The sequence below is a fragment of the Malurus melanocephalus genome, unplaced genomic scaffold (genome assembly GCF_030028575.1).
Source record: "Malurus melanocephalus ecotype Western Australia unplaced genomic scaffold, MMel_1.1 scaffold_116, whole genome shotgun sequence".
Taxonomy (NCBI): domain Eukaryota; kingdom Metazoa; phylum Chordata; class Aves; order Passeriformes; family Maluridae; genus Malurus; species Malurus melanocephalus.
This window is the reverse complement of record NW_026623348.1, coordinates 1,362,700-1,378,315: the sequence shown is the minus strand read 5'-3', so window position 1 is coordinate 1,378,315 and position 15,616 is coordinate 1,362,700. Positions and strand designations below refer to the sequence as shown.

General features: G+C 38.2%; 1 protein-coding gene across 1 annotated transcript in view; it reads left to right on the top strand.

Moving 5' to 3' along the window:
- Nucleotides 1–15,616, top strand: part of FBN1 (fibrillin 1) — a 139,924-nt gene that overhangs the window by 23,444 nt on the left and 100,864 nt on the right. The gene's annotated exons all lie outside the window — the stretch shown is intronic.

Genomic DNA, 15,616 nt, shown 5'->3' with positions numbered 1-15,616 from the left:
CAAGACTGAAAATGAATTTTAAGTAACRTTTTTAGAAGTATGTGAACTTCATAAGGATAGAGGCCAGGATGAAACACAGATGAAATTTTTGTGATGAAAACACTCTAGTGGCAAAAGGTGGCAAATGAATGTTTTTGTGTACTTTTGCTCAAATGTCAGTTTCTAAGCCATYAGAAAAGCTCTTGGAATCTGATATCCATGATAAGTAGCATCTTGCCTCTGTTGTGTTTACTTTTGCAGAGTTTATTAAATTCTTTTTTCCMTTTTGTACAGATTTATTGTTTTCAATTTTAGCCTTTTTGCCTTTAGTCGCATATCCATAGCGATAATCTTCAAATGAAAACACAACTATACCAACTGCCTTGTGTGGTATGCAGATCTTTTTCAGGGTTATTAAACCAATTTAATCTTTTGTTTGTGAGCAATAAAGTGGACAATGTTTAGATGCAATCTTGTTGAATTTTATAAAAATACAAATAAAATAATTTCATCTGTCAGARCAATTGATCTGTGTAGTTGGAAATCCATACATACCACTTATAAAACAGGCTTCACTTATCTGTGAACCTGGGACAGAATAGAAATTAATAATATGATTTTGGGCTTCCATGTAGAGGATGTGCTTCTCACATTAAATTTCTGTCAATGAGTGTGTCAGATGATCCCTGCTGTTAGTGCTGCACCTGGAGGAGTAATGGTTGGCTTTTTTYATGTGGGCAGCCTGGGTGGGTGATAAGAGAACAACAGCTCTGAGGGGACCAGAGCTGTTTGTTCTGAGCTGGAACAGATGGGAAGATGAAGTAAATATTTCCTACACTCCCTACAGTAGATAAAATTGCTGTGTTGGCACTGTGTGAAGTCGTGCCAGTTGTCCACTCAGGTGTAATAAAAGTAGTTCAAACCAATGGTGATCTTTTTCCAAAGATTGAAAAGTAGCTCTGTTCTGAATCTTGGGGTCTCACTGCTGGAGAGGAGTAAGAGGAAGGGGCAATTAGGTTAAAATTGCTAAGTTTGAAGAGAATAAATGCTTAAAAATGAGAATACACTGAATATTACTGCAAAGACTTGGAACTTCAAGCAGTTRTTGATTGTTCTTCATGGGTGAAGCTTTGAGCCTTCAGTCTAGTTGAGGGGGTGTAAAGTGTAAGTTCAGGAGAAGATTGTTCACTGCTACTTCTGTGTTGCCTGATCTGAGACCAGATTGACTCCACATCATTAGGGCAAGTTTATAGGTTGATTCCTGGTAACAGCTTCAGTTCTGTCCCTCAGGACCACCTCCTGGTAGTGGATGTGTGAGAAACTGGTCACACAGAGCCGTTTGAGCCAAGGCAAGCTGTCCTGAAATTATGTGTATGTTATTGAGCACAATTGAGGTGGGGAATCTGTGACTTAAGTGCCTTGTCCATAGGCAGTTTTTTRCTTAAAACATGTGTTTGATTTTATAGTTGTCAATAAAAGAGAAAATAGACATTAATGAGCTGTAGTATTCCTGGTTAATAYTTGCTTGCTGTTTTGAGGCCAAATGATTTTCATATCTTCCCAGAAAACCTCTGAAATTTGGCTGCTTTCACAGATTTCCTGCAGCCTCTCTACCTAGCTGAGCTAATATGTTCCCCTCCTCTAAAAAGGGTGTGGTGGTTTTTGGTTTCAGAATCACATTATGCCATGAGAAAAACTTTCTCTGAAGATAACTTTTTGAGTACAAACTAATGTTGGTCTTAGAAGAACTTGCCTTGTTCAGCACATGCACCTGTGTGGTCACTGGGGAGCTGTCTGGCTGCATTAGATTTTACCCAGCTGTCAGCTAAGTAAGAGGTCCATATTTTGAATCTAGCTTTGGAAAGTTCTCTGGATTTGACACTCCCTGGTGGGCTTCTGATGTACATGTGAATGGATGTTAGCCAGTAAATTGAGAAGATTCATGCCTTGTAGAGTAAAATCGTGTGTTTATTAGAAAGAAAAGAAAGAGGGTAGGAAACAAAACAAAAAACCCAAAGCATCTCTCTGTGTATGGAGGTAGGAAAAAAAAAGGAAAATACTCAAGAGAAATACTCTCTTAAACWATGCAGTTTCTGGGGGGATGCAGGAGAAGCAGATTGTTTTGAAAACACCATTTYKGGATATAAATTTAATGTGAAGTGMTAGAATTTTGTGGCATACACATTCWCCATCTGTTTGGCTGTGGTTTGACTTYTTGGTTATGCCATCCCACAAATTAACAGTTATGGAAGTAATTTACTGCTGCGTATCACCCAGTGCTTTTCTCTASAAGCATCAACTAACAGTAACAATTAAAGAGTGTTTGTGGCACATATGTCACACACCAAAGAATATTCCAGCCTTGCTGCATATGTTCTAACTTAGAATTTGCTTGAATAAAACAATGTTGAGGCAACCAGACACGTGGGGTTATTCTAATAGTCCGGTAGGGAAAACATTTGAAATGTTGCAGGTGGTTGGAACAAAGTTGGATCCAGTTTGTTAGATACAGAGACAAGCTGTGTAGTTCTGTGTCTACTGTTCAAAGTAGTTTTTCTGTGCATGAACTCAGTAAATGCTGACCATGTGGTTGTTAATGAAGATCTGCAAGACTTCTGTGCAGGTCAGTAGCATCAAATACATGCACAGTGAAGGGCTTTATCTGGTGAAAGACCCATTGCTTTCACAGTGCAGTAAAATCCACCAAATTTGTGGCACAAGTATTTCTAGGTATTTASTCAGTCATTCTTTGAGAGGGTAGCAGCTGGCCTTGGACAGTTTTGGCACACAAATTGCTTTTTTGTGTGTCTTGGAAGTGTTAATCTTAGTGTAAAGCACTATAAACATGAGCACAAGGAATGTTGAGATTCACTTTTATCAGTGGAGTTCCTCTTCACGTTTTGGGAGTGTGTACCATGTACCGTGTCACTGATGAGATGGGCTGGATCTCACCAGAGCTGGATTGATCACTTTATCATGCCGCAAGTGGTGCACAAGTATCATTAACTCCAGGCTGTTRTGTGTGGTGTTTGGCTTCTTTCCAGAGTGGGAGAAGCTGCCTGGATGTACTGTCAAGTATATGCAGCTGTATTGTAATACAACAGACCTGGCTCTTCTGTGGAATAGTGTTCAGAAAGGTGGACTTGATATGAGCTCAACAGTAAAAGTGTGGTGGAGTTGGGAATGCTTCCTACAGCCATTTAAGACCCWTTTAAAATACATAGTTCAGGAAGGAAAACATTTCATGGATATTGTCTCAGTTAAAATTTGAACTTCAGGGATTTCTTTTAGGGAGGTGCTGAGTTCTCTGGCAGTGGTCCAATGATGGGCGTTGACATGCCTTTAAATTCAAACCTGAGATGTCAATATGCCTAGAATTACGCAAGTGCTTAAGGGCCTTGCTGGATTTGGGTCCAAGCTTTCAGAGTTAGTTAAGATCTGAGAGATGCATTCAGTGTTTAGCTTATCAGTAGTCATACTATTAAAGAAAAGCAGTCACAGGTAACAGAAAAGGTGGGCAAAGCACAATTTCTCCTGCTGGTTAAAACCTGGATGGCGTCTTTATGCTATTTGACTGTTCTTCTGAATAACTTGAGTGAGTTACAGATTCTGCAGTTTCTTTTAGAGTTCCTGAAGAGACTGAGAGCAGAGACTTAGCTTATGCTCCCCTGAGRGTGATTCAGAACATTGACAGCTCTCTCTATTGTCTGTAAAAGAGCCGAGGGGATTTAGCTTGCTGTGGGAGATGCCCATGTTTGGGTCAGTGAAAACATCCCTGTATCCTGCACTTTATGAAAGTCCAGAGGAAAAATTGATGTTAGGAGAGATCAGACAATCCTATCAGATTTGGTAGAGCTGTCTCCAAAATTGTGCATAAAGGCTTTCTTGACTCTTTGTTGCTGTTTCTCTTTGGTCATTTGGCTGATTATAATTTAGGAGGGTGAGTTCTATATAAGATTGTACATTGTTGTTATCCTTGTGTTGAGAAATGCAATGAAATGTGCTTTTCTTTTTCTGTCTGGATTCATTCAGAGGAACACAGTGGAAGCTTAGAATGTGTTACAGTCCTGTTTGTTTATTTGAATGCTTGTGACAACATCAGGGGCTCAATCCTGCTGCATTCTGGAGTTTTGCCACTCGCTTCGCATAGGAGCAGAATTGGGCCTGATGTAGTTCAAATATTAAAAATGTACCACGTGTGTTTTGTTTTTTTATGGACTCAGAATATGAGCAAACGATTGCTTTTCCTTCAAACAGAGTAGTTTCTGTACTGCTCTCTTCATGGCAGGAATTTTTGCATAATTTTTAATTATATTTGGCCATTATTAAAAGTTCCCAGAATTAATGCCATATGTAAAAATATCTGTCCCAGAGCCTCTCTATGAAAGTGCAGCCACTGAAAGTGGTCAAGAGTAATGTAAGGCTCTGTATATTTTTTTTTTCTTTCTAAATACTACAACGGGTAGAATGTTTTTGCAAAGAGGACTCTGCACCCCTTAGTGTGCCCCGTCTCTGGTATTTAGTCTAAATGGAAAGTAAATAACAAAGTGTAGATAGCAGTAAAAGTATGTTCCCAAAGCCTTATGTTGCATTTAAAGTAGTATTGCAGCATATGGTAGCTGGCAAACATTTGAATAAACTTGATTTCTGTAGCTTTCTTCCAAGAAACACATCTGTTGACATAGACATGTAGTTTCTGCAGCCCTGTAACATGAATGCATGTACAGTGTTACAGCAGCAAACTGAAGGATGGCTAAACTTGAAGGCCTGAAGTAAGCACTCTTGYATACATTTTTCCCCTCTGAAAAGTTATGAAAAATGGCTTCAGGCTGAAGATCAATATATTCAGTCACAAAATGATGTTATTCTGACTTCAAAATAATTTCAATATATGTTGTCACCCTTGATGTCTTTTAGTTTTAGAATAAAAACTCCTTTGGATTATCTTTCCTATGAAAGAGGTTGAGAGAACTGGCTGAGTTTTTTAATTTTTAAAATTGAAATTGCAGCTTTATGGTGGAGAAGTCCACCTCTACAGAATGATTGTGGGTGATTTAAAGTGGTTTCTAATACTTAGCAATATAATCAATAGACGTCTGGATCAGAACTCAGACGACTCAGCTCAGTCAGTTATTTAATGCCAAAATGCATTTTTAGGATTTCGTGTATAGGAAGGCTTTTATCCATTTTTCTGGTCCTTGCAAATACACCCCATAACCGATCCTGTGTTGCCTGCTCTATGCTTTGTGCTTATAAAAGCACAAATCCTTATAAGCTTAATCAARGTCCATAAATGATTAAGTACATATGGCTTAGGTCTCTTGAGAGATGTGAGGGCTCCAAATTTTGTACATGAAGCTGAACATTTACATTTTAACCCAAATTGAGTTTTGGTTTCAGTCAAACAAATCTTAAGTTTTCATTCAGCTATTTGGCAGACCTTTTYATATTTCCGTGCCTTCTTGATTGGCTGCTAAGGACACTGACCTTTAGATGTGCAGTATTGTTGGGATTTTGCTTTGTTTTGATTTTAGTCATAGCAGTGGAGATGCATACAAATTAATCACAAATTGTGGAATCTGTATTTGGTATAGATTATCATAAAAATGTTTGAATGAAATAGCTGCATTGTTCTAATGTGTAAGATTTGGTTCTTGCATGTAGGACATTGAAAGTACTGATAGGAGAATGAATCACTGAGATCATTCTTCTGGTACTGCAAAAGCTTTGTTGTTGAACCAGGCCCACTTTTGTAATTTCAGCCAAAACTTGCCGAAAATAAAATAACTGGGCATAATGATTTCTCATGGAACTTTCCAAAGAAAAGGTGCCTTTGAAATGGTGACTCCTGGAGTTGGACATCATACAGGAATAAGTAAATGCAGCTGAGAACTTATCTTAGAATGCCTACTTAGCTGTTTATGGAGAAAATTATTCCTTCTTTTCTGGGCTGCAATATGTTTTGATGTAAGAAAGCACAGCTACCTGAAATCCTCTCATTTATCMCAGTGAAAAGAAATGGCTTCCTTGTGAATCACTCATTCATAGCTTTTTTTCTTGTTGGRCTGGTAAGCTGAGAATATTGTTAGAGTTGCCACAGAAACAAATATCAGTATGCATGATGCCTCAGTCAAGTTTGTGACTCATTTGTTTTTCTTTGTTTTTACAAGTGATCTAAAACTTTCTTGATGCTCAGTTATAACAAAGAAAAGAAACCTTTTTTAAACATAGATCTAACCTAATGAAAGGATAAACTGACGAAGGCATTTCCAAGTAAAACAATTCTTTTATGTAGGTCAGCTGCAAAATGCTCATGAAAATGCATCTTAAACAGAGGTGCTCAAAGTGGTCAGTGCAACTGTTTTGACACATGTAAGTTTTTTTGCTACATATTTGTAACAGAACTGTTGAAATCTCCGTAAGAAATAACTTTTCTAAAGTAAACTGTTAGATTATAAAGAGATCTATCCTAAATCAGCATAAAAGCTGCAAAAAATTGTGGGAAACAACTGCCTAAGAGCAGCTGTAAGGACAGGCACATTCTCACTTCCAGTTGCCCTTGAGAGGTTCATGAATACAGACTKAATAGTTTTTATATTTTTTTTTTGTGACAGCTTGTACAGTTTGGCATTTTAGAGAAATGCTGTAGGAAAAGAAAAGAGGCCTAAATAAGGTCTGAAAAGAAAGGAGCCTGAGAGAAATAWCACTCTCCAAGTTCTGCTATGTTGTAAAACAGAGCCTGGCTTTGCACTCTTTATCCAGAAGAAACTTCTTTTGGAAAAAGGTGGAATTTCGCTACATAAAGAAACAAAATTCAGTATTCGCTTTTGTAGGAAGGTATACAAAGGCTGGGGATAAGTAATTTTCAAAAAGCATGGAAGTTTTAAAAAGTTCATGTGTGGTTACACATATATACACATGGATTTATATTTTAAGAAAGAAACATGAAACCTTTTAAGCCCCTGATTTTTGATTKTGATCTTATACATTTACTTTGTATCTCTTGCATGCGTTACCCAAGCTAAACTGTCACAGGTCAGTTAATGGAACTGCAGGCTGCTGTGCCATACCTTTCATTTCTTTTGGTGGTGGTGAAATTCAGATTATAGATCTCCCATTCTAAAGGAGTGGACTCTGTACTGTTTTACTTGTCCCTGAATGTTTAACTTATTGTGTGACTCAGTTTTTAAAGAGCATTTTACTGGAGTAAGCCTAGCTTACCAAATGATCTTGGTCAGGGTTTATAATGATCCTGTCCTCAACGTTTATGTTTTTTGCAGAGTTTACCCAATGACTGCCAGGTGTTCATTACTGTCCCCATTTGCTCCTTACTCCTTGGAATGAATGGTCTTCTGTGACCCTGTAGTGCTTTTTCTTCTAACACAGAGGTGCTGACAGTCAGAGGAAAGCAGGARCTGAGTAGAAACCTGTATGCTCACAGTTCTCACCTCCTTGGGGAAGTGGCTGCTGATGCTTTCATCCTGCACCACTGCTCACAGCATGGGACAAAGTCAGAGATGTCCTTGTTGGCAATGCAGCAGTGGTCATAAATTCAGTGATATTTTACCATTTTCCTTATTTCTGTATATACAGGGATCTCGTAGTGCTCTTCAGTATCAAGATTAACCCTTTACCTAGGTCCCATTGCTTATAATGGCTCCCTTGAATCTATTGATAGCTGAGTTTTCAGCAAGGCTTGGAAAATCAGTTTATCTCCAGCAAAAACAGACAGCACACAAAAATGCATATCTGCTGTTTAGTGGGGTAACTCCTACCTATCAAAGGGTGCATTTACATTCTTTTAAAAGTAGAACCATAAGAATGACAGGGAGAGAGGATAATTTTAACTGTATTTCAGTTTACAGAATTGCTTAGGGTGGAAYGAACCTCTTGAGATCACCTAGTCTAACTCCTTTGCTCAAGCAGGATCAGCTGGTTGTCCMGGACTGTGTCCAGTCACCCTCTGGAAAATGTGTTAAAATATATGTCAGTCTGCAATTTGTTAACACCAGCAGCTGTATCATTCAGATCTATTCGCTATCTAATGAAGATCCAGTGCTAACATTGGCAAAGTGTTCRTAATTCTGGATCTTCTGGGTTTTTTTCTTACTTGCGTGTTCTGTTATCCAGAGACTGTTTGTCCTGTGGCAGTGATTGAGTGCTGTGAAATGAGAGCACATGTTATGCTGATAATTTCTAATGTATTTGCCTAATAAAATTCCAAAAATGGAACAGAGTTTAAAATTTAAAAAAGAAGTTGACAAGACTACAGTGGTTTGTGGGGTGTGGAATAGGGAATGGTTTTATCTCTGAGTAATACCAACAACTACAAAAAATACTAATACTGTCAGGGGAGTTTTTCTGTTTGCACTTGACACTAATTGTACTTACCTGCTTGTCATTTCATACAAAAAGATGGGGAGACATATTAGGTACTTGATAGTTTCACCTGTTTTAGGGGGCAAATGGGTCCCTTGGTGATGGGAGATTTTAGAACCTCAAAAGCTCCTGTTTGCTTATGTATCTGAGCACTACAGTGACAAAAAGGTGGTAAACATAGAGTGGAAAGAGCATGCTGTGCACTTTCATCAAAGTGCAATTAAGATGGATCTTAAACACCTTGAACTGTTTCTTCAAAGGACCTTGGACTGGTCTCTGGGCTGGATTGTCCAGATGTCTTATTTCAGTTGAGCAGTACAGTGAGAGAACACTACTTGGACTTGAAATGTTTATAAGAGGTAATAGTAAAACCAGCAAGCAATGAGGTATAATTGTCCTGCTGGGATATGATAAAAGCCTTTATGAGAATAGCCATGTCCTGGTGGGACATTATGGGTGGTAACTTGGAGAGATTTGTAAAATGCAAGTATGACAGCTTTACAGTCAGATTAATACAAGCTTCAGAAGAAGCTAGAGAGTCAAAAATTGCTTCCAAGCCACAGGCTTTGGAGGCCAAAAGGTCTGCCATTGAGATGAGCAGTGAAACAAGAGTTGAGTGATCCACTTTTGTGAAAGGATCCTGTGAAAAAAGAGTTGATGTTGTTACTTTGGCTCCAATAATCTTTAAGATAAGATACAGCTTAATGATGCACATATTATGAATGGAATTGAATTATGCCACATGGTGTGAACTAATTCCAGCTACTTGATTCTTGAGTTGAGGAGTAAAAGAGTAATAAGGGGATGATTTGTGACCTTTTTGAGGGGTGAAAGTAAGGAGAGGATAATGTTTTAATACACTGAAATTTGGTAGGGGTATAGGGACTTAGAAAGCAAAAGCGAGAGAAACAGGTGAGAAGGGAAGATAGGYGAGAAGATGATGACAGAGGGGACCTAGCCAGGCAGTTTTCACACATCTTGGGGAAAGAGCATTGGAGGCATGTTGAGAAGTTTAGACTGCTGCTTGTGCAGGGGAGACCCAGTGGAGATGTGCATTCCATTCATGTGAATGGCTCTTCTAATAAAAACATTGCTAGACACAAGCACAGGCCAGGAATGGCAAATGATGAATGACTTAGCAAGCTATCTTGCTGGGTATTTAATCTGTGTGGTTATCTAAATAATTTGAAATGCTTCTCTTGGCCTGAGCCAGGCTGGACAAARCGAAGTGCCATGCATTAAACCTTGTGCTATTTCAGTTCTCAGGTCCCAGCAGGAACCCAACAAGATATGGCTCCATGAAAGGTGATACTATATTAAACCAACAGTACAACTTGTATCAAACTCCGTTCCAAATTCAATACAAAATGTCGTGATTTTAGAAGGCATTCTAAATCTAGCACTAGCACTTCACTTGCTGATGTCAGTACAAAAAAAAGTGCTTTGTACAGCTGCTGAGTGCAAGGAAGATGAGAGGTTAAATTGGGTTAGCGGAAATGAAAGACGTGCAGTGGAAGAAGTTTTGGTATCAGAATGTTTATGGAATTTGTCGTTAAATAACAAGTGTTTAAATTGGAAGGCAAATTTAAAGCATTCCTTTTTATAAATTCTTCCCTATTTATGTGCAATCAAAGTTATTTACAAAGGTGTACAAGGAAACATTAATTTCTTTCCCTCTTAAAAAGGAAAGATGATGGCAAATCYATCTTAGTCTCTTACTATTCAGGCYTTCTTGAGCTCAGGCCTGAGCCATCAGTGTGTATTCAAATAATTCTGCTATTCTTACTACAGTTGATTACAGTGCTCTGTTATAAAGGGTGGAGGCACTTGGTGACTCTCCAAAGAAAGTGAGTAATAATTGACCTAATGTACAGAGCACATGAATAACATATTCTTTTGGTAAGAAATTTATGTTTTACAGGGTGTGCTAGAGTTCACATCCCTTTTTCACATCTTCCAAAAGAYTTTAAAATACTCAGCTGCTCTATTAAATTTCTAATTCAACAAATACTCAAATACAAAGTATGCATTAGATAAAGCTCTTGAGYTGAATCCAGACATTGAAAGATCTTTTAATCTGCCTTGAAAACAGCTGTTTAGAATTTTGAGTAGAAATAACAACTTCCTTCAGCCTACATTGTTGATGTCCGTTTCAGTTCAAGCTGGGAGGAATTTGTCTTTGTTACTCTGCAACAACAGCAAGTCTTTGCATYAATGATTCAACTATCTCCCAAATATATAAGGATTGGTATTCTGGTCCTCTTTGGAATAAATAGTAACACTTCCTTTGAATTCAATATGATGGAAGAGAGACTTAGTGAGAAGAATTAAGATAGTTTTGACACTTCAGTGATAGTTGTCTGGAGTGCAGTTTACAGGAGCTACTTTTAACACCTCCCACTACTGAGAGCCTGCTTCACCTTTGTCTGCTGAAGGAATTCTTGACATAACAATTGAGTTTTTTAGCATCTGAAATTATTYAAACAAATTAGATGGGGTTTATACATATGCATATATAAATTTTATTCTTTGTTCATAAATATTTGGGTAATCTTATAGAAAGTTACACAGGGACTCAGCATCAGATACCGCTTGTGAAATTTCTAGGCAACTGCCCATTGCATCCAAATACCAAAAGAGTTCAAGCTGACTGGCATTTCAGTGAACATCTGAAGAAATAATTATTTCAGTGAACGTCTGAAGAAATAATGATTTGCCACTTGGTGTAAACTATTGCCAAAACTCGGCAGGGAATGGCTTATGTTTATTCTACAGCCTGTTTTGCTATGTCCGGAGGGTGGATTATGCATGCACTTCACACACACACACACACACACACACTTGTGCCTGTATCAGTTTTATATTCAGACAGTAGGACAGTACTTTAAACTTAAAGGTAGAAGTCTTGACGTTGTTCAGAGAAGTGAAACCTGGATGAAACTTTGTAGTCACAATCAAAGTGATTCAAAACCTACTCAYATAAAATAAAGGGATACCCAAAGGCCTAAATGTGCTTTGAATGAGGAGGCAGGAAGACCTGATCAGATCTTGTCAGCTAGATTTCGATAAAGTYATTGAGAAAGCAGTTAGATCTGTGCTGTGCTACAACATTGATCAGTAATTTTGAATTAAAGCTTAAATGTTAAAGTGCTTAGATGCATAAGCCACAAATATGAACATGTTTTAGCAAAAATTGTGGTTATAGTGTATAGAAAATACCATTATATGGAATGGTATTTTTTAAGTGCAACTAGGAATTTCAGGATGATGAGTAAGAAATATTCTAGTAAATAGCAAAGAAAATCCATACAGCCTCTTTCGGTTTTGTAATATACTGTTCTTTTCCTTTTGGGCTTATGTRCAGTCTTTCATGTGATATTCTCATTTTCAAAGTGTTTTTAGAATGCAAGGGTGTTAATGTACATTGATTAACACTTAGACAAGTTTTTATATGTGTTCTCCAATAGCCTCTGATGAAATGTAAAGAGCTGTTTTAAATCTAAAGGTGATGTTTGCAATTTAGTAGGATTTAGGTTATGCTCAAATTAGAGCAGATGTGGAAGTTTTTGGCCTTCCTTTTTTGATGAGATGATGTCCTTGAGTCTGTTATTCATCTTYGTTGTTTTTGTTTGAATATTCAGTATTGTGTGTGGTTTGCAGTGGTGGGATGTKGATGCAGAGGTGCAGATGCCAGTGATTCTCCACACTTCTTCCAAGGTGGAATGAGATCACAAGTCTGTCAGCTGAATCCCTGCCCTGCAGAGGAGCAGCCTGATGCTCTTGTGAAAAATAACCARGATCAATTTTGTGAACAAGGCTTTAAATCAGCTGTTTAAAAGTTGCTGATCCAATTTCAAGCTTCTAATTAAATGAAATGGGAGAAAGAAAGAGATCAGCATGCTGCCAGACAAGAGTTCCAGTCCAGTGGTTATCTCATTTCAAACGTGTGGCCTAAATGTCTTTATAACTTAAGGTTAGAGTATATTCTCACACTAATAAAATGTTCTTATGTAAGGGTAGTTTAACCACCACAAGCTTATTTTATTTTATAAGACTAAACCATCTGATGCTCTAAAAACATTTTTCTCATGTGAATGTTATTTATCACAAGTGTAATTGAAACCTGAAACTTAATTATTAAAACAGATATTCAGACCCTTTCCTGACAAGAATGGTGTGGATAAAAGACATTATTTCTGGAGGAAATCCTTCTTACATTTTGGATATAAAGCAAAATATTTCTGATAATCAGGAGGAAATTTTCTCTTTCACTGAAGTGTCTTAAATGATGAGATTTCTACTGTTTTATGAGTATTTTTTTAAGCCACCTAAAAATTTTCCCACAGTGCTGGTTTACAAGCAGCTGAAACTTTAGAGACCACGCAGAGCAGTCTGTTGTTCCACCAACATTGTTGGAAGCGGTGCACACGTACCACCTAGATTGCTTAATGTACCCATTCTATTAAAATTGAAAGAAAATATTTCCTACATTTTTAGGTACAAGTTTAAATTGGCACTGCAATTGCTAAACCTTGTAGCTTAGACAGATGCATGAACTCCCGCAGAGGAACTTTAAACTGTATTATGGTGCACTCTGTATGCTTCCCCCTCTTAACTCTTCACTGCTCCCCAGCAGTAGAAGGGTGCTCCCTTTTCTTTCCTGTTTCCCTTCCCCTCTCTCCTCTACAAGCTGTAGGAATCCCAAGGTGCTGCTGGCATGTATTGCTCTCTTGCACTTGGTCCTGAGCAGAATTTGACTCTTTATCCTTAAAGCATCGTCTGTCTCAGCTGTGARTCTCCTTTTGGTTTGAGGGGTAAGGGAGTTGAATTGGATCACTGGCTTCCTCATGGTTTAATACTTCATTCAAAGCCCAGTGAAGTTAAAAGCAAAAACTTACTCAGGAGTTTTGGTTGTGTGGATCAGGTCCTATATCCAGAAAGGTAAGGTAAACATTGAGACACTGCCTACACTTGGATTACTTCACTTCTGTTTTTTGTCTGAATCCTGATTCCTTCACAAGACCGCCCGTTAATTTAAGTACCTGCTTTGTATGATGCTGAGTTATGCCAGGAAGACTTGTTGGGGAGAAAAAAAATGAACAGGATGCACTTAACAGTCTGTTTTGACTGTGAAATGAAGCTTGTTCTTCTTAAAAATAATTTATRTATATACACCTTACTGCTCTTTTTTAAAAAAATAATAGATTTTAGCTCTAAAGATGGGAACACAATTAGGCCTTGCCACCATTTATTCTGATCCACTCAATTGTTCAATTATTGCTATTTTAGTGTCAAAATATTTCAGAAGACAGCATAAGTATTTACTATCTAGTAAAAATCCTATAGCAACGTTTGATTTCTTTGAGGTGGATAGATAGGAGCTGCCTAATTAAACAGATAAGCAGTATTTTGTCACTGCTRGATTAAGCCATTCTTTGTGTCGTTTGTTACCCCTTTTTAATCTCATTTTCTCATTTATCACTGGCCTGGTGGGTTTTTTTCCTGATTTAGGATTATGACATTGAACTATTTAAATAATACTGGGGTACATAATTTGTACTTTATCAGCTTGAAAATATCAAAGTAGAGAAGAAATATGKATATCAACTCCACAAATGTGAGGAAAATGCCTTTTGGGAAAATGGGTGGTTAATATCTGCAATTTGTGTAGTCATTGTTTATTCATATTTGGCCACCCAATGATTCTAGTGGATAGTATTTCAGAGTGCATAGCCAGATGTGTCAGTGAGATGCTCATCCTATTGCTGGGATGTTCTCTGGCATCTTTTTGCTTCTTGCTCACTGCTGTTCTTGGAGCACAGAGCTGAATGCTGCTCCTGCCCATTCCCCCTGCAAAGAGTGGTGCTTGCTGCAGGTTCCCCGGCTCCTGGGTGGAGCTGGGACTGCACCCACTCAGTTCCATASACGGATTCCTCTCTGGGATTGCTTTGGCTGGCCAGCTGCTCTCTCCTACTTGGCTCTCTGTCCCTCATTTTTACCTAGTTAGTTGRCTGGCCTGTCCTGGCAAGCTTCCCTCTCCTGGTCGGCTGGTGAAGCTCCCAGGCTGGCCAGCCTTTTCCTGCCCTTCCCCTTCCTTTTCTCCCTTTCTCACACATGGTGTCTGCTGGCTCCCACTGTTTATCTCTCCTTGTCTCTGTGCCTCCCACTCGTTTCTTAGATTTGCTTTGATCCATTCCGTCTTTGCTGCCTTCCTGTTTTTCATCCCTCTGCTCTTTTGCTTCTTTGTATCCTTGTTTGCTTCGCACTTGTTCCCTGAAGGCTTTTTGCTCTGGCTTTCCCCTACCTACAAACAGTAAGCATTTTTTCCAGAGCTTTCTGTCTCTCTCCTGTCTGTTCATCTGTTCTAGCAACCCCATTGTTTGAAATAGTTACTAATAGAAAACTGATTGCTGTTACAGGTTGGAGAAACTGTTGTGTTTATCACTTTTCATTTGCTATGGACATTTTTCTAAGTTCTTGATAAATCCATTCTATGTTTGCATAGAAACACCCGTAGTAAAATCCCAACTGAAGCACTTGGTTGTGCTTCTGTATATTTTTTCCCATAATTGTGGATTATCAACTATCTGTGTATTCCCTATAACTCACTGTCATCTCCCTTAGGACTTTTAGAAATGTCACAASTCACTGTTTTAATCCAGACATCACAATTATAACTCGAGGCTTACAAACACTTCATGATGTTAGTGTGGAATAAGGACTTTTGGATGTTCACAATGATGGGAAAGGAAATGTAGAGAAAATTCATGGCAGTTGAAAGTTTGCTGCTGAAGACCCTGTGAGAGAAGGCAGAAAATTCTCTGGCTGTTCTTCTCCTGCTTGTTTTACTCTTTGTCCCAGAGCCCTTATTCAGACACAATTCTGGGTGATGCTAATTGAAGTTTTGTCTGCATTAGGACTAGAGAAACAGGTATCTGTTGTTAGATGCTGTAGCATACCTTATGTAATATGTGGTTAAACTCCCTGTAAATATCTGTATTTTTTGTTCATGTTTGGTTCAAACCTATTTTTTAAATGTGTCTTTTTCTCTCCACATGTTTTCTATCTCCCTAATTATGGGGTACGCTAATATCATAAATCACTCTAAATACTGATTAACAAGTCAGTCCCTAATGGTAACTACACAGCCTTGTCAATGGGAAAATACTRTTATCCCCCCATATGTGTTTTCTCCCTTCATGACAGAAATATGAATCCCATGTGAGAGGGCATTCTTCCCATGTAGCAACCCATTCCC